Source organism: Ambystoma mexicanum, chromosome 1q, assembly GCF_040938575.1.
Source record: "Ambystoma mexicanum isolate Mex_15411 chromosome 1q, UKY_AmexF1_1, whole genome shotgun sequence".
Classification (NCBI taxonomy): domain Eukaryota; kingdom Metazoa; phylum Chordata; class Amphibia; order Caudata; family Ambystomatidae; genus Ambystoma; species Ambystoma mexicanum.
In genome coordinates, this window is record NC_090922.1 from 147,344,081 (window position 1) to 147,365,651 (window position 21,571).

The 21,571-nt window shown below is 51.5% G+C and overlaps 1 protein-coding gene across 2 annotated transcripts in view; it reads right to left on the reverse strand.

The window, feature by feature from the left end:
* Nucleotides 1-21,571, reverse strand: part of ZDHHC7 (zinc finger DHHC-type palmitoyltransferase 7) — a 468,302-nt gene that overhangs the window by 177,471 nt on the left and 269,260 nt on the right. The window lies entirely within an intron of this gene.

The window sequence follows — 21,571 nt, forward strand, 5'->3', positions numbered from 1 at the left end:
GCACTGAGTCTCTCTTAGTGAATTCTTGTATTGTTACAATGGCACACATCATACAGTGAAGTGCAGTTAGGATAATTTCTGTCAAATCTTTATATAATGGCTTGCAGGTTACTTTTACAATGTGCCCAAGACAAGCTGGTGGCAGCTGCAATACTTTTACTGTTTTTGTGTTATTTTACTCATATTACCACAAATGGATACCAAAAGGTGGCTAGCACTCCAAGATTGATATGTCACAATGTGTGTTGCTTGTTCGTTTGTGTGTGTGTGTGTGTGTGTTGCTTGTTTGTTTGTGTGTGTGTGTGTGTTGCTTGTTTGTTTGTGTGTGTGTGTGTTGCTTGTTTGTGTGTGTGTTGCTTGTTTGTTTGTTTGTGTGTGTGTGTGTGTGTGTGTGTGTTGCTTGTTCGTGTGTGTGCGTGTGCGTGTGTGAGATATCTGGTTCCAAGCCACATCTATGATGTCTAAAAGTCTGTTACTGGCCAGATGATGTGGCTATTCATAATTGGATAGCCACTGGCTGTTTGAATTAATCAGAGCCTTACATTTGGTGGGCTGGGGCTTGCTCCCAGCCTGAATATTTGAGAAAAGGAGGGCTCCTGAAACTATTCACCAGCTCACTGTTGAAGCCAAGACTTCTATGAAGAAAATCAGCCAGATGACGACACCAGGACAACCAGTGAAGCTGACCAGCATCAACTCAAGTGCTGTCCCGGTGAAGACCTGCTCCTCGGTCCTGAGTTTAAGAAGACCATTGTAATTGAACACTGCTTACCAGGACGACATGGTAAGGAGCGTACACATTTAAAAGTAAACACTGCCCGACATGCCAGATCCTCCAGCGAGCCATGCCCCCAGGCATCTACAAACAATTCCTCAAACCCAGCACCCCAGCATCTTACTTCCAGCTACTGATGAACCTATCCCTAAACACAGGAACAGTAGCAACATCTTTCAAATCAGCTTACATCTTGCCAATCCTAAAAAACTAAAACAGTAGCACGGAAGACCCCACCAACAGACCTATATCCATTCTACCGTACTACTGCAGAACCACATCTACAAAATCCTAATCAGCTACATAGAAACTAACGGAAAACTCAACCACTGGCAAGTCAGCTACAGACTGATGAGGAAAAGAATCAGCACTTTTAACCACATGGGACGACCTAAACATAAATGTAGACAACAGTACACAATATGCCCTTATACTACTGGACATTAGCAAAGTTTAACACAATCAGACACAACATCAATTGAGAGACTGCAGGAATGCAGAGTAAAAGACACTGTTTACAATGGCTAAAATCTTTCCTTACTAACGTAACTGAAAGAAATTACCTACATTCATTTAACTCCAACACCAAAAACATCACCAGTGGCGTAACGCAAGACTCTAGCCTCTCCCCACTCCTTTTCAACATCTACATGCCCCCCCTTAATGAAAATCATTCAAAACCAGGGACTGGCCGCCTATAACTATGTAGATACCAAAATCATAGTCAAGACATCTACAACCCAAGACCCAAACAACACACTTGATTGCCTCACCGACATATACAGGTAGATGACGACCAACAACCACAAGCTAAACCCGAACAAATAGAAGAACAAGTTACTTTCTTACCTGGTAACGTTCTTTCGATGGGATGGTCCGACGACGTATTCCATATCTATGACATGTAAGCAGCACAGCTGTGGTGATTACATGTCATAGATATGGAATACGTCGGAGGACCCAATCCCCTCGAAATAAGGATCTCACCCCAGAGGAACACAACAGACCCACAGCTGAGCTGGCCACCTGGCATGAGAACCCAACTGGAAGCATCTGCCGTGATCAAATAATCTGAGAATACTCATTGACAAAAGACTTACTAGAACCACAAGTCAACGCTGTGGCAAAGAAATGCTTCTACCTCCTAAAGCTACTTAGAAGACTTCTATTCTACCTCTTCTTCCCCCACAGAACCCTCACAATCATCCAACTGGTATCATCAAGAATCGCAAACAGCCTCTACCTTGGATGCCAGAATGGCTCACTGAAAAACTCCAATGCATTCAAACACTGCAACAAGGATACTCCTGAAACTAAGAGACCACTTCACACCAGCCGCGTGAACCTGTCCAATTTACTCTGTGTGTTTGCTTCTGTAACTTTGTCTCAAGTTCAAGCGCCCAGTTACCTCAGGGTTAGGTGCGCGTTACAAACAAACTAAACTACGCTATCATGGGCCGTTTATTTTACAAAGGCTTGTCTGTTCCCTTTTTTTTCTCCATGTTGTGTGCCCCCCTGGCCCCTCTCCCCTTCTGTGTTGTTTGCAAGTTGTCCCCTCCCTCCCTCCCGCCTCCCAAGCCCTCCCTGATTGGTTGGTTGGTTGGTTTGCATCCCCATCTCCTTATTACAGGTGCTACCAGGGCAGCCCCTGCCCGGCAGCCCCACGGCTAAGGGCCCCTTAGGCAAAGGGTGGCCCCCATGGTTGCGGCTCCTGTGGTGTCTGTAGGTGTCGGCAGGGGACGCCAGTTGCCAGTCAGTCCCACTAGCCTCTCCACCTTCAAAATCAGAATCACGGCTGTGCGGACCCCTGTGTTGCTCTAATATGCACTGTCTCTGTATTTCAATCATTTTTGCGCTGTGAAAAAACTAGGCCTTTTTCTCCCCTTTCAGGATTCTCAAACTTAGGTGACTTCTCACCGGTACTAAAGTTAGCATTGTGAGCTTTTTAACCCTGAGAATCTGTCCTATTGCACAACTTGATTGCGGCTCGCTATCTTGTCTGCCTACTCTCACCAGTTCTCCCCCTCTCCCATCTACTCTATGGTGCTCTCTGTCTCTCCTATCTTTTCTAACTGCTTCTCTAAAGACTAGCCTGCTCTCCTCACTAAATCTGGTAGGAAGAAGTTTTAAAAGGACATCCTGGTCTCCAACCCAGGCCTCCCCATCGTTGACACCTACACCAGTGCCTCCTCCAAGGAAACTCACCGAAATCCTCTTAGTCGTGCCTTCACCTGACCTATGGAACCTTCATATAGTCTCTGTGCTCTTTCCTTTCTCCTCTTCTCCCATTAATGGTGGCACCCATTGGGACATCCTCCTAGACTCCTTCCATTCCTCTAAGGTCATCATTAAAGTCTACTCTAATGGGACCATATGGGTCAAAGGCCCTCAGGCCAACCTTAACCTCTTTGATAGACGCTCCCCACGCCTAATCAACTTCCTTTCTTCTCCTGCTGTCCCCCTTCCCCTTTCCTTGGCTACCTTGCCACCCCCCTCGATCTCTACCCCCTCTAGGGCTGTTCTACACCTCCACAGGGCGTACCTCTGACCTGTACCCCTCCCCGAAGTCTTTCAAGGATGGCAACCTTCTCCACATTGCAACTCTCGCTCTGCTGTCAAACATTCCTCTGATATCTGCCGCCTTCTTAAAGAACTTGACCTTGATGTCCTTGGTCTCACTGAGACATGGTTCACGGCCAGCTCTGTCACCAGCTTTGACACACTCCTACCTGACGGCTACAACATCCTCTCTGTGCCCAGGCCCAACCGACTCGGTGGGGGTGTAGCCCTCATCTTCCCCGAGTGGATTCCTGCCTCTGTAATTCCTACGCAGACCAACTCTTCTTTTGAATGCCTCGTCTGTCTCTCTCCCCTAGCCATTCCCTCACTGTGGCTACTATCCATCGGCCACGTGGTCAGATTTCTTCCTTCCTCTCTGAATGGGCGGACCTCTCCTCCTTGGAAACTTCAACATCCACCTGGATGCCTCCTGTTCCCCCCCCCTCTGGACTCTCTCGCGACCTCTGCGACTCTCTCTCACTCACCATTCACCCCTCTAGCCCGACTCATTCTGCAGGGCACACTCTCAATGTTCTGATCTCCTCTGACCTTCCCCTCTCCGTCCCTCTCCACTCCTCTCTCCTGGCGCGATCACTTTCTCCCATCCTCCCACCTCACCCTCCCTACCCCTCAGTCCAAGCCACCTCCATCACTGCCACCCACCTTCTCGGTCATCTGACCCATGAAGCGTGTGTCAGTTGAGGCTTTCGCCACCACCTTCTCACCCCCTCCTCCCCCTTTGGCTGACTGTCACCCTGACTCAGCCCTCTCCATCCTCAACTCCTCTATATCTGATACTCCCTTTGCCTCTCTCATGAGAATCCGCCTGAAGCCCAAAGCCAAGTGCAACTCCTGGTATGACTCGGACCTCGTCACCCTTAAACGCATGTGCAGGGTGGCCAAGAGGAAATGGCGTACTTCATTTTCATCCTCTGACAAACTGGCCTGCCGCCTGCTTCAAAGGCAATACCGGCTCTCCGTCCTCACCAAGAAGAGAGCTCATATCCAAGCCTGCATCTCTACGGCATCAACAAACTCGGCTGATCTCTTTAAAATCTGCAAGAACAAGCCAATCCGGCCGCAGTCTCTACCTCTCCTGTACCTTCCCAGGCCCTCTGCACGGCACTGGCTTCTCACTTCATCTCAAAAACCCAGGACATCCTGTCCTCACTCTCCTCCTATCGCCTCCCTCCCTCCATTCCCTGCTCTTCCTCTGGCCCTTCTGCAGCCACCCACCCCTCCCTCCTCTGCCTTTCCCCTATTCTCTGCTGACAAGGTTTCTAGACCAGTCCAATCTATGAAAGTCTCGTCTAAACAGGTTCACCCCTGTTCCTCCAAAACTATCAAGGACCACATCGACTCCCTGGCTCCTGCCCTGGCTGATTTCTGCAATCGCTCCTTCGCCACTGGAGTCTTCCTATCCCCCCTGAAGCACTCCCTTGTGCACCATCTTCTTAAGAAACCCTCTGCCGACCCCTCCTGTCCAGCCAACTATCGCCCAATCTCCATCACTCGCTACATGGGCAAGCTCCTGGAGAAACAGGCCATCGCCCAGCTCAATCTCCACACTGAAACTGTTGGTGGTCTTCATGACGGAAAGTGCTCTCGTGAACATTTGTGAAGACCTGCTCTCCAACCTTGACTCCAACACCCCATGTGTCCTCATATTGCTGGATCTCTCTTCTGCCTTTGATACTGTCAACCATGCCATCCTGATCAACCGTCTGAGAACCTGGGTATCAATGGTCAGGCTCTGGCATGGCGGACCGCTTTCCTCTCCGACCGACCTTCCCAGGTCCAACTTGGGTCATTCCTCTCGGATATCTTTTTCTCTACCTGTGATGTTCCCCAGGGATCTAACCTCTCTCCCTGGCTGTTCAACCAATACTGGCACTCCTTGCACACCACATCGCCACCCTCTGCCCCAATTTTCAGTGCTATGCAGATGATACCCAGCTCATTTACAGGCTACCCTCGGCCTCCTCCTCTCCTTCCCTCATCTCTGACTGTCTGCTATTCAGGAGTGGTGTGCCGCCAATGACCTCTGCCTTAATGCCAGTAAGACTGAGATTTTACTCATTGGCACACCCGCTCCCTCCTTCCCTGCAGCTCTCTGGCCGGCCTCTCTTGGCCCTCTTCCTGCTCCCACCTGCAAGGCAAAAAACCTTGTGGTCATCTTCGACTCCACACTCTCCTTCTCTCCTCACATCTGACATCTCTAAGAAGTCGCACTACCAGCTACACCTCCTCGGAGGTATTCTTCCTTTCCTCTCCTTCCCTCAGAAGCTCACCTTTTCCAGAGCCCTGGTTCTCTCTAGACTGGACTATTGTAACAGCCCAGGGATCGCATCTCTCCAGGACTGAAATCTCTGCACTGGCTCCCAGTGGATGCAAGGATGAAGTTCAAAAACCTCTGCATCGTCCACAAGGCCTTCTGGGGCCCAATACCTTCAACTTTCTCTTCCCAAATATCTTCCTTCTCGAGCTCTTTGCTTATCCTCCTCCAACTCCCTCAGGGTCAGTCGCTTCTCCAAGCAATGAGTTGGTGGTAGATCTCTCTTCAGCAGGGACCTCCCTCTGGAACAACCTTCCCGCCTCCCTGAAACTTTAGAACCATCTCCGGTTCTGGAAGCACCTCAAAACCTTCCTCTTTGCTTCTGCCTTCTCTCCTCCTCTACCCTGTTGAATTCCTGGATGAAAACTACTCTGGTTACCAGGCCATCCTTTCCTATCTCGGGCCCAGGCCCTGCCAATTGCACGTCGGTCCTGCCTCCCTGGCAACCCCTGCACCTGGGGACTGTTATTCTGTATCCCTACAGTCCGCCTACCAGCACTTATGTCTGCTCTTACCTTGTACTTGCCACCATCTGGCCGTTTTATTATTCTACTATCCCATGTACTGCACTCCCCCCCACCCCCCCCACTTTCCCCCACACACTTTTCCCTTTCCCCCTACACATGCACTTGCGCGATCTGCATGACACCTGGCCTAGTAAGATCTTTGTCTTACCCCGGTTTCCCCTCCCTTGCCTCGTCGCGCCTCGAACAATTTGTGTATAGGCGCGTTATAAATGCCATATCATACAATGGCTGCCAGTAAAAAAAAGCATTATATAACAAACAAAATAATGCATTACATTCAAAGCCCTCTGCATAGCCCACAAATCAAAACACTGACAAGAAGCCAAATTCCTTCAAGCCAAGATCAACCACTAACAAGCGGGAAGAAACTTAAGGTCAAGAGATGACCTCGAAATAGAACTGAAACAATGCAAAAAAAGGAAACTTCAGAGGAACTGCATTCTCACATCTAATTGCCAGTCTATGGAACTCAATCCCAAAGGAGATCAGAATGACAGAAGACCACCTCACTTTCAGAAAACGACTAACAACCTGGCTATTTAACTCCGATTAGCACAAAATGGGCGCTGCAGGCAATATCACTGGGGACCCGAGAGAATCCAATAGATTCTGGAACCAACTATAAAACAAACACGCCTTACCAACCACAATCCTTCCCGGCTCCTCGCTCCTCTCCAGTATACCCCCACACATACTTCACACGTTCCAACGCATCAGTCTCAGCTCACAAACACAAAGCACACATCCACCCAAAATACAGCGCAACTGCTGCAAACAAACATTCCAGTCACTGAACGTTGTCCTTCCGGACTAATAACCCCAGTGTGAACAATGCAAACAAACCTAGAAACAAGACGTACACAGACACCAGTTTCTCCTGAAAAGCACAACCTCTATCCTACTCGCTCTTCCCTCACCAACCCACTTTCTTACAGAATCATGTGAGCACCTGGAAACCATGCCAATGGTCAGGGTGCACAGTAGAAGTCAACTTAACATCACATAACTTTGCACAGCGGAGTACAAAAGGGAGTGTACACACATGTACAACACCTTTTGCACTGCACATTTGCACTCGGTCGTGCAAATGATGAAATGTGGCAGAGGGGACCTGGCTATGGCTGAGTGCAAATGTAGCAGGTCCCCATGGTCAAATTATGAAAGCGAGCAACATGAGCTCCTCGGTCTTCCGCGTTAACCAGAATTAGGTGGCATCCCAAAATCCTTCCAACAGGGCAGGATTTGGAAATCCATCTTAACAAATTGGTTGGCATCGGTGGGATAAGGTCTTTGGCACTCAGTGTAGATTCACTGGAGTGATCCCTTAAATCGTGTTACAAAAAACACAACACTTTAAAACTTGCAGACCTGTATAAAGTACATAACTTGTATTACAGTATTGAGACATACACAATGTTACACTTGCAATGCACAAAGTAATTGTGTGCAGGAAAGGGTTTACTTACCTCTGGTGTAAAGGCTGATCTAGTGCAGAAAGTGATAGATCCTCAGGAAGCTAGGAAAAACACTACCTGTGGCTAGTGGTGCAGAAGATGCTGGGGCAGGGTTTAGCAGTAGAAATGCAATGGTCCTGGTCTGGAAACCAAATGGCACATATGAGTACGAAGAGAGGTCTTCTCAATCCTCTATTGCAACATCTGATGCACAAGTTATTTTTGATTTGAGAAAGGAGTAGCTGAGGCTAAATGAAAAGGAACTCAATTATAACATTGCTACGACGGGATCTGATAAGACCTTGAAAGTAGGGATTTAACGGTATAACGGTATACCGTTAAAGATACCGTGAACCACTTAATTGAACAATAATAACCGTCACATTGTTTATACCGGAATACCGTTCATACCGTTAAGTGTGCTTTTCAATCCGATTTGGAAAGGCTGTAACGTAAAGAGTGCGCGTGTGTGTGTGTGTATGCGCACAAGCGTATACTACAATCAGCCTCCATTGATCTGTGGCATGCAGGCTATCAATATGGCAACATGTTCATCTTCACCAGTAGCCAGTGGGGGAGCTAAATGCCTAAATGACCACTTAAGAAAAGCTGTTCTCCACACGTGTGTTTGTATTTGGTGGAGGCAAGGGGTGGCATTTCAGTGGAAAGTATGTTGAAAAGCCCAATTCTGACCCTCGGTGCCTGGTTTTGTTTGTGATGATAAATCTGACAATTTATGATCTTTTTAAGAAAATATTTGTTAAGATTAGTTCACTCCACCTTCTATACTGTGATAACCATGATATACCGTCATTTGACAAGGTTATCGTAACGTCATAAAACTAATACTGTGACACGCCTACTTGAAAGCGAAGGACAGAACTATCCACCGGGCGCTGGTCAGACCACAATGGTCTTCAGACTCCTCAGTTTGGGAATGGTTCTCGGTACTCCTGTCATCGAAGATTTCCTGAGGATCTGTCGATTGTTTATGCTGAAAAGATGACATTGATCAGTTAACTGTATTTTAGTATGAATGCAAATCAGTTTGATAATATTGCATGGTTGCTCAGCAGTGTTCTCCAGAATGTCTGCAGAGCTCTTATGGATTTACCAAAGTCTAAGAGAAAAGATTGACACAATTAAAGCAGGCTCTGCGCTCACATTTTGGGAAGACTCCTGCCCAAGAGGTTAAGAGACAACCATAAACAATATAATAGTTGGGGGTATCCCGTGATTTTACCGAAACATTTTTCAATGGATTTGTTTTTTTTAATCAAAACAAATCCATTGAAAAAACAGATTTTTAAAAAATATATATAGGGAGGGGACTGGGGCGGAAGAATAAGTGGGTGGAGAGGGAGTTGGGTTTTCAGTTCAAAATACAGCAAAAAAATGTTTTTGGGCAAAATCACAGTGAACCATACTTGGGTGAATTATATGAATGATTCTTTGAAGAACTTGGGTGACTGGTTTGTAGGTCATAAAGTAACCACTTTTGATGGCATGATAAATCTTGTCATGCTTGAACATATTTTTTGTACCACTGAGCTGAAACAGCATTTGGCAGATTCCCAGTAGTTCGATCCAAGGAAACTGACCACTGCTGCTGACTTTTGTGAACCCATTCGTGTCTCCCATAAGTACAAGAGTGCTTCTGGTCAGCACAAGGAGGGGAAAAAGCAGAAAGAGAAATTATAATTTGCTCATCGCAGTGACTAACGTACTCTTAGTCCATAGTCCCCTTTCCTCTATACTGTATGGGCGTCCCTTCCAATGGACGGGAGACAGAACCTTTTTCACCAGAAAAAAAACCTTCCATTTAAATTTAGAGGGGCGTGGCCCTGACTCCGCCCTCCGGCGCCACACCTCAGTCCTCACTGACACGTCGACAATAGATATAACATTGCCTAATGACTCCAGTATTATTGGGGGTGGAGGGGTTGGTGGGACGTATGGCCGAAAGGGGACTATGGAATAAGAGTATGTTAGTCACTGCGGTGAGTAACTTATAATTACTCTTACCACCCGTCCCCTTTCCTCCATACTGTATGGGCGATTACAACTGATTGTAGCCTTGGGTGGAGAGGAGACCCTCCTTAAGCAAATGGGTTCCTGAGAACCGCCTGTCCGAAAGCTGCATCCGATCAGGAGCCGGCATCCAAACAGTAATGCTTGCAGAAAGCCGATGGAGAGGCCCAAGTGGCCGCCCTGCTTATGACTTGCCAAGGGACATGGCGCTGGAATGCGATGGCCGTTGCCTTGGCCCTGACTGCATGCGCATGCGTGTTGGCCGGGAGTGCTTGTGCTTGTGCTTGCCCTCTTGCGCTTCCTTGATGGCAGAAACCATCCAGCAGGATATGGAGGCCTTAGAGGCCTGATGCCCTGGCCTCAAGCCTCCGAAAGTGACAGAGCGTCCGACTTGTGGAAGCCCTTGGGCACTCTGTGCTTCATCCTTGGGATCGGAAATGAACGTAGGAAGGACACTTTTTGTTCAAGCGAAATGCAGATGGAACCTTGGGCAGAAATGCTGGGTGCGTCCGCATGTCTATCTTGTCCTTGTGAAAGGTGGTATATGGTTTAGAGGCGACCAGCGCCTGGATCTCGCTGACTCTGCGAGCCGAGGTAAGACCAACTACTAAGGCAGTCTTGATGGTGACCAGCCTAATGTCCACGGACGCCATTGGTTCAAATAGTTTGTGTGCCAGGGCGCCCAAGACTATGGGCCTGATTACGACCCGGGCGGTAAGGGATTACCGGTAAGGGCACCGGTAATCCCTTACCGCCCAATTTCGAGGTCCCTTTGCGGGTCCTAGGATGGGACCCACAAAAGGACTGGAGGTAATTACGGTACCGCAATTTGCGGTACCGTAATTACCGCCTTCCCCATTGAGCCCTATGGGGGCTCAAATGGGAATGGGGAAGGGCCATGGTGGATGGGGAATTACCGCACCCGCAAACCTTGGAATGGGGCGGTAATTCCGCCATTCACCATGGCGGAATCGGTAGTTTACCGGTGGCAACCATGGCGCAAATAGCGCCATAGTTACCGCCCGGGTCAATGAGGCCCTATGTTAATCCCACACAGGGTGGGGTCTCCCGATGGGCGGGTGGAGCCTAGCAACAACAGTCAGATGTTTCTTGACTATAGGGTTGGAGGAGGAAAAGATGCCTTCCTCCGAGTTCCTGTACGCCCTGATGGCTGGAAGGTATGTGCGGCAGGTGTCCACCTGTACGTCTGAATGAGCGAAGTGCGCCAAAAAGGAGAGCACGTCGTCCGAACTGCAGGCCAAGGGGTCGATTCCCTTGAAGTCTGCCCAGTGGCAGAAACGGGTCCATTTGCTTTTGTACTGGGCCCAGGTGGTCTTGCTCCTGGCTCCCTGTATGATCTTCAGTTTGGCCTGTGATAGGCTAAGGTGCCGAAGCGTTACCTGCTCAGGAACCACGCTGTGAGGGCTAGTTTCCTTGGAGTGGGGTGGATGATTCTGCCCCCCCCCTGCTGTGCCAGAAGATGTACTGGGCCCGTTGGAAGGTGTATGGGGGCACCTTTGAGAGGCTGAGTAGTTCCGAAGACCATTGCCTGGCTGGCCACCATGGAGCTATCAGAATGAGGAGTCGGTGAGACTCCTTGATCTTGCAAATTATCCTGTGGATCAGGGGGGTAGGCGGAAAAGCATAGGCTTTCATGCCGGTTCACTGGAGGTGAAATGCGTCGCCCAGAGAACCGGGGCACTGACCCTGCCAGGGTGTGAACTGGGGACACTTCTTGTTGTGCCAGGTGGCAAAGAGATCCACTTGGGGGTGACCCCACTTGTTGAAGATCTCCTGTACAACAAGGTAGTTTAGCTGCCACTCTTATTTGCCCGCTCCTAGCCTGCTGAGCCTGTCTGCCTCCAGGTTGTCTTCCCCCTGGAGGTGGCCTGCCAAGAGGAACATTTTGTTTTCCAAGGTCCATTCCCAAGTGCTGATCGCCAGTCTGCACAGAGGAGGGGGATCTGGTACCTCCATGCTTGTTGATGTAGTACATGCTGGTCGGGTTGTCTGTCTGGATGAGGACAACCTTGCCCTTGAGAAGTGGTAGGAATGCTTTGCACGCTAGCTAGATGGCGTTCAGATCCAACTAACTGATGCAGTATTCCTGCTCCTGTCGAGTCCAGGTGCCGTGGACCGAGAGATCACCCTTGGTGGCTTACCAGCCCTCTAGCGAGGAGTCTGTGGTGATGGTGGCCTGCGGAGAGGGCGGCCGAAAAGGGCTTGCCCATCCATAGGTTACAATCCATGAACCACCAAGTTGGGTCCAGGTGGCGAGATGGAGGAACGGTGATAGACTGATGGCGAACCCCGCTCCCGATTCCATGTGGCCACGAAGTGCAGCTGAATCCTTCTCATCCTTAGTCCCGTATGCGGCACGGCCAACATAACCGCCGATAGTAGACCCAGGAGATGTTGGTACCACCATGCCAACGTCACCTCTCTGCTGAGGAAGTGGCCGGTGGCCCTCTTGATGGCCGAGATCTTGTCTTCCGACGGGACGACCCTTTCGGAGCATGTGTCCCAAATGAGTCCCAGGAACGTCAGAGTCTGCGTAGGGAACAGCTGTGACTTCTTGAGGTTGAGCGATAAGCCCAATTGAACCACTTCCGGAGATGTAGCCCTGGCGAGCCAGTCAGCGAGGTATGGGTAGATATGGAGGCACTGCTCTTGGAAGAGGGCCGTTACAGCGTTCATGAGTATGGTAAAGACTCTGGGGGCCGAGTTGAGGCCAAACGGAAGTACTTTATATTGGAAATGGTAGCCCATGATCCTGAACCGTAGGAAAGAATGATGGGGCTGCCAAATCGGGACGTGTAGGGACGCGTCCTTCAGGTCCAGGGAGCACATCCAGTCTCCCTTGTCTCCGCTATAAAAACTGGTGTAACCATCTTGAATTTTTGCAGGGGTAAGGAGAGGGTGGAAAAGTCCAGCACAACTCAGGCCTGCCTGGTTCTTCTTCTAAATGGTGAAAATCCTGCCGTAAAGGCCAAAGCCTAGCTGGGAGGCTGGAACTTCCTTCACGGCCTGGCTCTCTACGAGTGTCCAGCTCTCTGCCTAAAGAGTTGCTGTCCCAACTTGTGGGAGGGGAGGAGAGGATGGGATAGGAAGGCGGTACCCCGTGGATACTACAGAGAGGATCCAGGGGTCCGCGAACTTATGCCGCCAGACTTGTGCATGGAGAGCAAGCCTCCCCCCCCCCCCACCCCCACCAGAGACACGTGGACCTGAAGGGGCGAGTCATGCCTCCTTTCCCTCAGAGGCTGAGGAGGGGGACTGGAAAATCCCTTTCTCCCCTGCCCCCTTTTGTTGTTTGTGCCAGTTCTGAGATGGTGAGCGGTCCGGCTGTCTGGATCCGAGTTCCTGGAAGCCGCGGAACCCTCTATAGAGAGATCGGGTGTACGATTTGGGCGTGGTTTTAGGAGGAATGGATAAAGTCCTTTTTGTCCAGCTCTTCGGCCGTAGAGGAGTGAAAGAGGTCCTCCCAGCCCCCCCTCGAACGAAAGATCTAGAATGCACTCCTAGACATCTGGGTTCAATTTCATTGCCCAGAGGCAGGCTCTTCTCATGTCCGTGGCGATGCAGATGGCACGGCCCGAGGTATCGACATGAGCCACTGTGGATTCCATGAGGTCTTGCACCACGTGCTTGGCTTCTGCTAGCCCCGCCTTAAGACGCGATTGGCATTGGGTGAGGAGTTCCAGGAGGACGTCTGCAATTTCCCGCCATAACCGTTGGTTGGCGGCAGCAAGCATGGCATCTGCGTTGGCCTGACGCAGGTGTAAGGAGGCGTTGGAGTAGATCATCTTGCCATACGCCTCCAAGATCTTCTCCACCTTGCCTATAAGAGGCATAGAGGAGGAGGCTGAGGACGACTGAGGCTTGGAGTATAGTGATGCCACAGCGATCACCGAGGAGTGTGGCTGAGGATGGGTCGACAGCAAGAGTGTATCCCCCTCCATCTACCTGTACTTGGCATCCAGGCGTCGGTTGACCGAGAGGTGTTTGAGCCAACCCTTTTTGCCCAGGCAGACTACATCGGTTTGCACTGGAATCCTCGTGTTGGCAGAGGGGTGTCTAGTGATGACTTCAGCCAGAACCCCCTCTGCCGGTTGTTCGACCTCGGGTTGGGGGGAGGTCCAGGTAATCTGCCAGGGCAGCAAGACGTTTGTGGAAGGCCCTGGCTGAAGATGGCGTGTCCGGATCCTCCTCCTCCTCCTCCTCCTCCTCATCCGTATCCTGCGGATCTGAAGGATCTTGTAGAGGAGGAGTAGATGGCACCGGAGGCTGGGGTACCGGGACCGCAGCCAGAGGCTGAGGAGGCGGCGGAGGTTACAGAGTTGGCTGTGGAGTCGAAGGAGGCGGCTTTACCAAGGCCCGATGGAGGAGTCTGGTGCCGCTAGCATGGTGGGGACGACTTCCCTGACTGCGTCTTTGATAACCCCCATCTGAGGAGACCTCATGAGGCCAAGAAACTTCTTGAAGAGCACCTCCTCACTGGCAAAGGAGGTGGCAGGGGGTACTGCCAGGGTAGCAGGGGGAAGTGGAGATGCTGCGTAACCTGTCCATATGGACCCAAAGGAAAGCTGCCCTGTGCAAATGAAGACTAGACTGTAGGCCACGTACCTGTCTGAGGCCAGTCCCACCTCGACACTTGCTCTTAGCCGAATTCGTGGAATGGTGTTGGACGGGTGCCTCCTTCTGGTGCGGTGGCCATCTTGTCCAGCTGCCTGCCACGTGTTGCTTGGCCCGCTGGGCCCGGCCTGGTCCAAGACTCTTGCGTGTGGATCACAAGGCCTACCCTGCTCCTCGGACCTCGGCCCCGGTCGGTGTGACACCCTCGACCCAGGGGTCGGTAGAGCTGCGTTTAGGCACCCTGTCGGACGTACTGCCAGTAACAGGGCGTAGCCCCTCAGCCACTGTGCCGGCAACAGGGCATAGACCCGGTACAAGAACCCTCCGGTCCCTCAACACTGCCCGGGAGGATCCGATGACCCCCTCGACCCAAAGGCCGGAAGCTGTAGCAGCCTCGGGGCACATGCCGGTAGAAGGACCTGCCCGGTCCCACCCGTGCGGAAGAGTCCCTGGGAAGGTGTCTCCCTTGTGGGGTGCGCTAGAAAATATTGGCCCTAACTTGGGCCTGGTTCGATGCTTCACAATCTTAAGATCCTCTGGAGGCAACTTCTGGAAGAGATCCCTCCACCTGGCTAGTCTGTTCTTCAGCGCCTTGGAGGACAGAGTCATACGATTGCCAACCGTGGTGTGAGCCAAGGCAACGTAGGCAGAGGGAATGGGGGCCTGAAGTTGGGAAGAGCCCGTTGCAGGATGGACACCTGCTGAACCCTGTGGAAGTCGCATGCGCCATGGAGGAGCGTGACGCCTGAGAACAGAGTAACTGAATGATAGATAAGACAAAAAAAAAAAGACAAAGAAGAAGCATCCGAGCGTGGAATTACATCGTCGAAGCTGAACCCAGGAGCACTGGAGAATTCGGCCCATTCCCGTCGATGCGGAAGAGGGGACCAAGGTGTGGCGCCAGAGGGCGGAGTCAGGGCAGTGCATGCTCCCTGGGCCGCACCCCCAAATTTAAAAGGGAAGAAGGTTTTCTCTGGTGAAAAAGGTTCCGTCTCCCGTACCTTGGAAGGGACGCCCATACAGTATGGAGGAAAGGGGATGGGACGTAACAGTAAGAGGGTGCGTCTACTGAAAACCGTGCATCCCAAAAGGCCCACAAAGTTCCACAAAGGGAGTAAGTCACATGGAGATCATGCAAAGGGAAGTGAGACTTAACCTTTGCAAGCAAGAACAGAGTAAGGCTCCCTACATACAAGGGTCCTCAGGACCGTGTGTTACCTGTTGCGCAAGTGATCGTGTGAAGGGGGACCACAGATATAAGGATAAGACCATGGGGGGGGCGCCTCATTCTGTAAATCTGGCATTCCCGTATGACGAGCAAGAGATACTCAGAGGATCATCCTTCTAACCGAAAGCCACAGGGCAAGGAGTCGCAAGAGAATTAGTTTTAGTGTGCCTGGGATCCTGGTAACCTAGAGTTGCTGAAGCTTATGCTTCCATACCCAACATACCAACCATTATTTTAAGCATAAAGTACTGGAAGATGGTGTAGACACATCTGCTATCAAGACACCGGCAACAGCAGAACTGTGGTAGATTCCACTCTGATAATCTCAAAGGCACTGGCCAGAGCTCCCGATGTCCACCAAGCTGGCTGATTCCCCCCACCCGCCTCAACTTTCCAGTAATGCTGCCCGCTCTAGAAGTACATGGAGGTGTAGTCAGGATACCTCTAAGTCTTCAGAGTCACATTCGAAAGTAGAGTTCTGCTGGGAAATGACCTGAAACAAAGAAGACCGCCTTAGCCAAGACTAAGGAGAAGCCTACGCCGAAGGATACACCCAAGGAGTCAAAGATTCCAAAGAAGGGGAAGAGCAGCTCCTCTCACCTACAACTGAGGTTGATGTAACTGAACAAACCAAGAAGGGTTGCCTGAAGTACTCAATCCCCACAATCACCCTGAACTGCAAAGTGTACTTGCAGAAGAGGGACCTTCCAGGGATGAATTAAGGGTAAGAGAGATTGTCCATCTCTGGCAGGCCTTATAAGACTGGCCTGCTCCCAGTTGGAGGGTGAATTTCCTGGGAAGCATAGATCTATTGTGAAGGTGGGTTACTGTACAATTAACCCATAGAGTCCCCTACGTAAGCAAGACACTGCCTCCTGCAGTTGAAGCATGAAGTTAATTAGTTGTCAAAAATGTATCAGCAGTTTGCCAATTAAAATCAAATTGATTAGCAAAGAAACGTTGGATTAACAATGTTGTACTTGTAGGTTTATTGTCACGAGAATGTATTTGTAGCAAAGACATAAAATGAGCAACAGTGCAGCATTTATGTGTACCTCTGAAGACATTAGGGAGAGGAGTGTCTGAAAAGTAAAGGTTAGCTGCATGAAGGGACACAAATAAACAGACATGATATAAATGGCTTTGGCAACAGTTTTCAGTGCAAGGCTCTCTGACTAGGTGAATCAGTCTTGCAGAGGACAGTGTCACATACTGTACGCTTGCTCATTTGCTCTGTAAGAAGTTTAATAAAATCTTAACGTTCACTATGTTATAGCTGGAGACCAAGTATGTAGTATGGTGCTGCAGCAGGCAGGCTAATTGTCAACTTCAGGTCGACAAGATGTCCCTTGCCCGTCATTGATCTCAACTGGTTTCAATATAGCTGTAAATAGCACTTTCGTGGGAGGGCAGGGTGCACCCACGAAAGCGGTACTTATCGCTATGAGCACTCTGAGACACCATCTGAGTTACTGATACTGGTTTTGTTTGTTTTAAGGGAACCAGGCATTTCACAATTCATGTTTCCATTAAAATAAAAGTTAGACATGTCTGTGTTTGGACAAAAAATTTGTTCCAACATCTGAAGGTGTGCAGGGCGGCTGGCTGGGGGACTGGCGGGGGCGAGGCCCTGCAGTATAGACTTGGCCTGGGGCACTGCCTTCAAGGACAAAGGGAAGGCTGGGCAGAGGTGCAATAGGCCAGCATGAAAAGCAGGTAGATATTTGCAGATTCCACTTGTGTTCTTGGCCTCCTGATTGGCCAGCATTGCTCCCCAGGTGCTAAGGAACAAGTTACTTACCTGTAACTGTTCTCCAGCATGGGTTTGGCATGGATTCACATGCTCATGAATATTCCCTGTCGTCAGGCTGGGAATCCTCGGTACAGAAAAGAAATCAGTATCAGTATCAGTTTCGTTTCTGATCTGTCTTTCCTAGTAGTAACCAATCACTGATCTCTGGGTCATACTGCCCACAGCCAATGACTGCCCTCTCCTAAGACCCATGCTGGAGAACAGTTACAGGTAACTAACTTGTTCCTGGTCTGGCATGGATTCACATGCTCATGAATATAAGATTACATAGCAGTACACACATGCACAACCACGGGAGGTGTCAAAAAACTCAACATTAAGCAATACATAACTCAACATTAAGCAACTCTTACCTCCTCACCAGGCCCTTCAGGCGAACAGGTTGCACAGCACTGCTTGGCCGACCCTGGACTCCTACCTGGAATCCAGATCGACGCAGTAGAATTTCGTAAAGGTGTGCGTCGACCTCCACGTAGCAGCCCTGCAGATTTCCAGCAGGGGCACACAAGACAAGAACGCTGTGGTAGCAGCAATCGCTCTGGTTGAATGGGCTCTCGGACGGCCGGGCAGCGGTCTGTTTGCCAACCGGTGACAGCGCACGATACAGCCGGAGAGCCATCTGGAAATTGAAGCCTTCGAGAGAGCCTTCCCTTGATTCACAGGTCCAAAGTTCACAAAAAGCTGTGACGTCTTCCGAAAACTCTTTGCGCGGTCCACATAGAACTTCAGCGCTCTAGCTACATCCAGCGATTGCAAAGTCCTCTTGGCCGGCGACGGGAAGAAAACTGGTAACACCAAGGGCTCGTTGAGGTGGAAGTCAGACGGCACCTTGGGCATGAAGGAGGGGTGCGGCCTGAGCACCACCCTTGTGTCGTGAAAAGTCAAGTATGGAGGCTTGCAAGATAGGGCCCGAATCTCTCACACGCGCCGTGCGGAGGCGATGGCCACAAGAAAAGCCGTTTTCCACGATAGGAACTTCAACGGTGCCGTATGCATAGGCTCGAACGGAGTCCCCATGAGCCTAGTCAGCACCATGTTGAGCACCCACGCCGAGGCTGGGGCCTTCACCGGGGGAACGAGCAGAATAGTCCCTTCATAAATTCCTTCACCAGGCGATGGGACCACAAGGACACCCGTCCTGTTGTCCTGGTGTTCTGGAGATGGCAGCCAGATGTATCTTGATGGAGGCGTGAGCCAGTCCAGCCTTGGGCAACGACAGTAGGTACGGCAGTACTTGAGGGGCCGTAATCCGCAGAGGATTAATCTTCTGTTCCCGGCACCAGACAGAGAACCTCTTCCATTTGTGTCCGTAACACTTGAGTTGAGGACGCCCTGGCCTTTGCAAGAACCTCTCTGCAGTCGGCCGGTATATCGTATCCCCCAAACTCTAGTGCTGCAGGAGCCAGGCCTGCAAGTTCAGCAACTTCGGGTCGTGATGAAGAATGGCACCTCCCTCTCTGGAGAGAAGATCTGCGTCCACGGGCAGTTTGACTGGTGGGGGCGCCGATAAGTCCAGAAGGTCCGGGAACCAGATCTGTCTCGGCCACACCGGTGCGACGAGGATCATCCTGCACCGGTACTTCTTGAGCTGGTTGACGAGCCGGAGTAGCAGTGGCAACAGCAGGAAAGCATAGAGGAACAGGTTTTCCCAGGGGAACGAGAAAGCATCGCCCATGCTCCTCGTTTGGGGGAACCTGCTGGCGAACCTCTGGCACTTGGGTCTGCCCCACAGCCTGAAGAGTCGATCCACTTGATCCTGGTGCAGCTCCCACTCGTGGCACGAGCGCAGCTCCCTGCTGAGTGAGTCCGCAATGGTGTTCTTTAACCCTGCCAGATGAAAAAGGTACCAGAAACATCCCCTGGTCGACGACCAGGTGCCACAGATCCTGGGATTCCTTGGACAGGGCTGGGGATCTGGTTCCAACCAGCTTCCTGATGTAGAACATCGTGGTGGTGTTGTCGGTGAAGATCCTTACCACCTTGCCCTTGAGGTACGGAAGAAAGGACCCGAGGGCCCAAAACACTGCGCGGAGCTCCAAAATATTGATATGAAGCTGTTTTTCCTCTGGGAACCAAAGGCCTCTAGCATGGAGATTTCCGGTATGCGCTCCCCACCCTTCCAGGGAGGCATCCATCGTCACCGTTACCTGGCGAGCTGGGGTCTGAAAGTCTGCGCCCGCCGTCAGATGAGTGCGGGTGCCCCACCACCGGATCGCTCGTCGGAAGGTCTCGTTGAGCGGTATCCTGTCCTCTAAGCTGCCCAACGCCTGGATCCAGCATGCGTCGAGGAACTCTTGCAGTGGACGCATTCGAAGTCTGCACAGGCGTACTAGATAGATGCAGGAGGACATCATCCCGAGAAGGGATTTGATGGATCTTACCCTGGCTACGTCAGTGGCTAGCAGGCGTTGCACCTTGCCCAGGATGGCCTTTGTCCTTTCGTCAGACGGCGAGGCCAGCCGTGCCACTGTGTCTAGCTTGGCTCCCAGAAACAGGGCGACCTGCGAAGGGACCAGGTGGGATTTGGGGAAGTTGATGGAGAACCCCAGGTCCGTGAGTAGCTGGATGGTCTTCACTGTGTATTCTACGGCGAGCTCCCTTGTCCTTGCTCGGATGAGCCAGTCGTCCAGGTAGGGATAGACGTGGATCCCTTGCAGGTGTAGCCACCCCGCCACCGGTGCTAGGCACTTGGTGAATACCCTGGGTGCCAACTTTAATCCAAACGGGAGGGCCTTGAACTGGTAGTGCCGTCCTTGGACCACAAACCTGAGGAACTTCTGGTGTCCTTTTAGAACGGGGATGTGGAAGTAGGCATCCTCCAAGTCCAACGACGACAGGAAATCGTCCTCCTCCAGCTGTCCCAGCAAGTGCTGGAGGGTGACCATCTGGAACTTCTGAGACTTGATGTACTTGTTCAGTCGCCGCAGGTCCAGGATGGGACGCCAACCTCCTGTCTTCTTTACGAGAAAGTACCTTGAGTAGACCCCGGAGCCCCGAAGTCTCTTTGGGACGAGCTCGATGGCACCTTTCTTGAGCATCGCCCTTACCACCAGCAGCAGCTGGGGTACGTGGTTTTCCTTCCTGGCCATGGGTGGCACGGGAGGGCACTTCTTTAGAAACTCTAGGGCGTGCCCCAGGGCGAGGGTATCCAGCACCCAACGGTCGGTGGAGATTGACTCCCACACACTCACGAACTTTGCCAGCCGGCCTCCCACTGGGGTGCTTCGGTGGGGGCCCGACGCCACGGTCGGTTCAGTCCTGTTTCGAAGCCGCCTTGACCTCCCTGGCAACGACGGCGGGAACCTCCCGACTTGCCCCGTCCTCTATAGGCCTCCTGCGACGAGGAACGGGCCGCTTGACGGTAGGTAGAGGAGCCGCTGCCGGAACCTTTGGAGGCCCCTTGCTTGCCTCCGGTGTTCCAAAAGGACGGCCGTCGTTGCTGGAGAACTCCCAGGGCCCGGGCTGTCTCCGTGTCTGTTTTGATGGCTTGCAGGGACTCATCGACTGTCTTCCCAAACCTGTTGTTCCCGTCGAAGGGCATGTCCAACACTTTGGCTTGTACGTCCTGGTGGAAATCCGTCGCCTTCAGCCATCCACGCCGTCTGAGGCAAACACCATTGCCCAACTGGCAGAAACCGGTGTCAGCGATATCCGTCGCCACAGTTATGACGTGGTCCGACACCACCTCGTCTTCTTGCAGGATTTCCAGGGCTTCTGCCCTCTTGTCATCCGGCAGGAAGTCCAACAAGGGAGCGATTTTATACCAACGTTCCCTGTCGTAACAGGCAACGATAGCCAGTGCGTTGGCCGCCTTAATCGTCGTTGCCGCTGACGTGATGACTCGTCGTCCCATCGCGTCGAGCTTCTTTCCCTCGCCGCCCGGCGGTGAAGTCAATGTCGATGCCCCCCCCCTGCCTTCTTCTGGGCTGCCGCCGAGACGACTGAATCCGGGGTCGGCTGTGCTCTAAGGCATAGAGGGGCCGCGTCGGGGACCTGGTACTTCTTTTCGTATCAGCCCCTTTTTGCCAGCGTCGTGGACGGGTTCTTGAGGGAGAGCCCCTCGTCCCAGGTGTCATCCAGTAGAGGCACCGCAAGGACAGTCTTCCTCTTGGTCTCTCGACGTTGATAGAGGAACCCCTCCTTTTCTTCAGGGCAGAGCTGGAAAAGCTTGGATGCCCTGGAGATCATCGCATGGAAGGGGAAGCCCGGGGAGG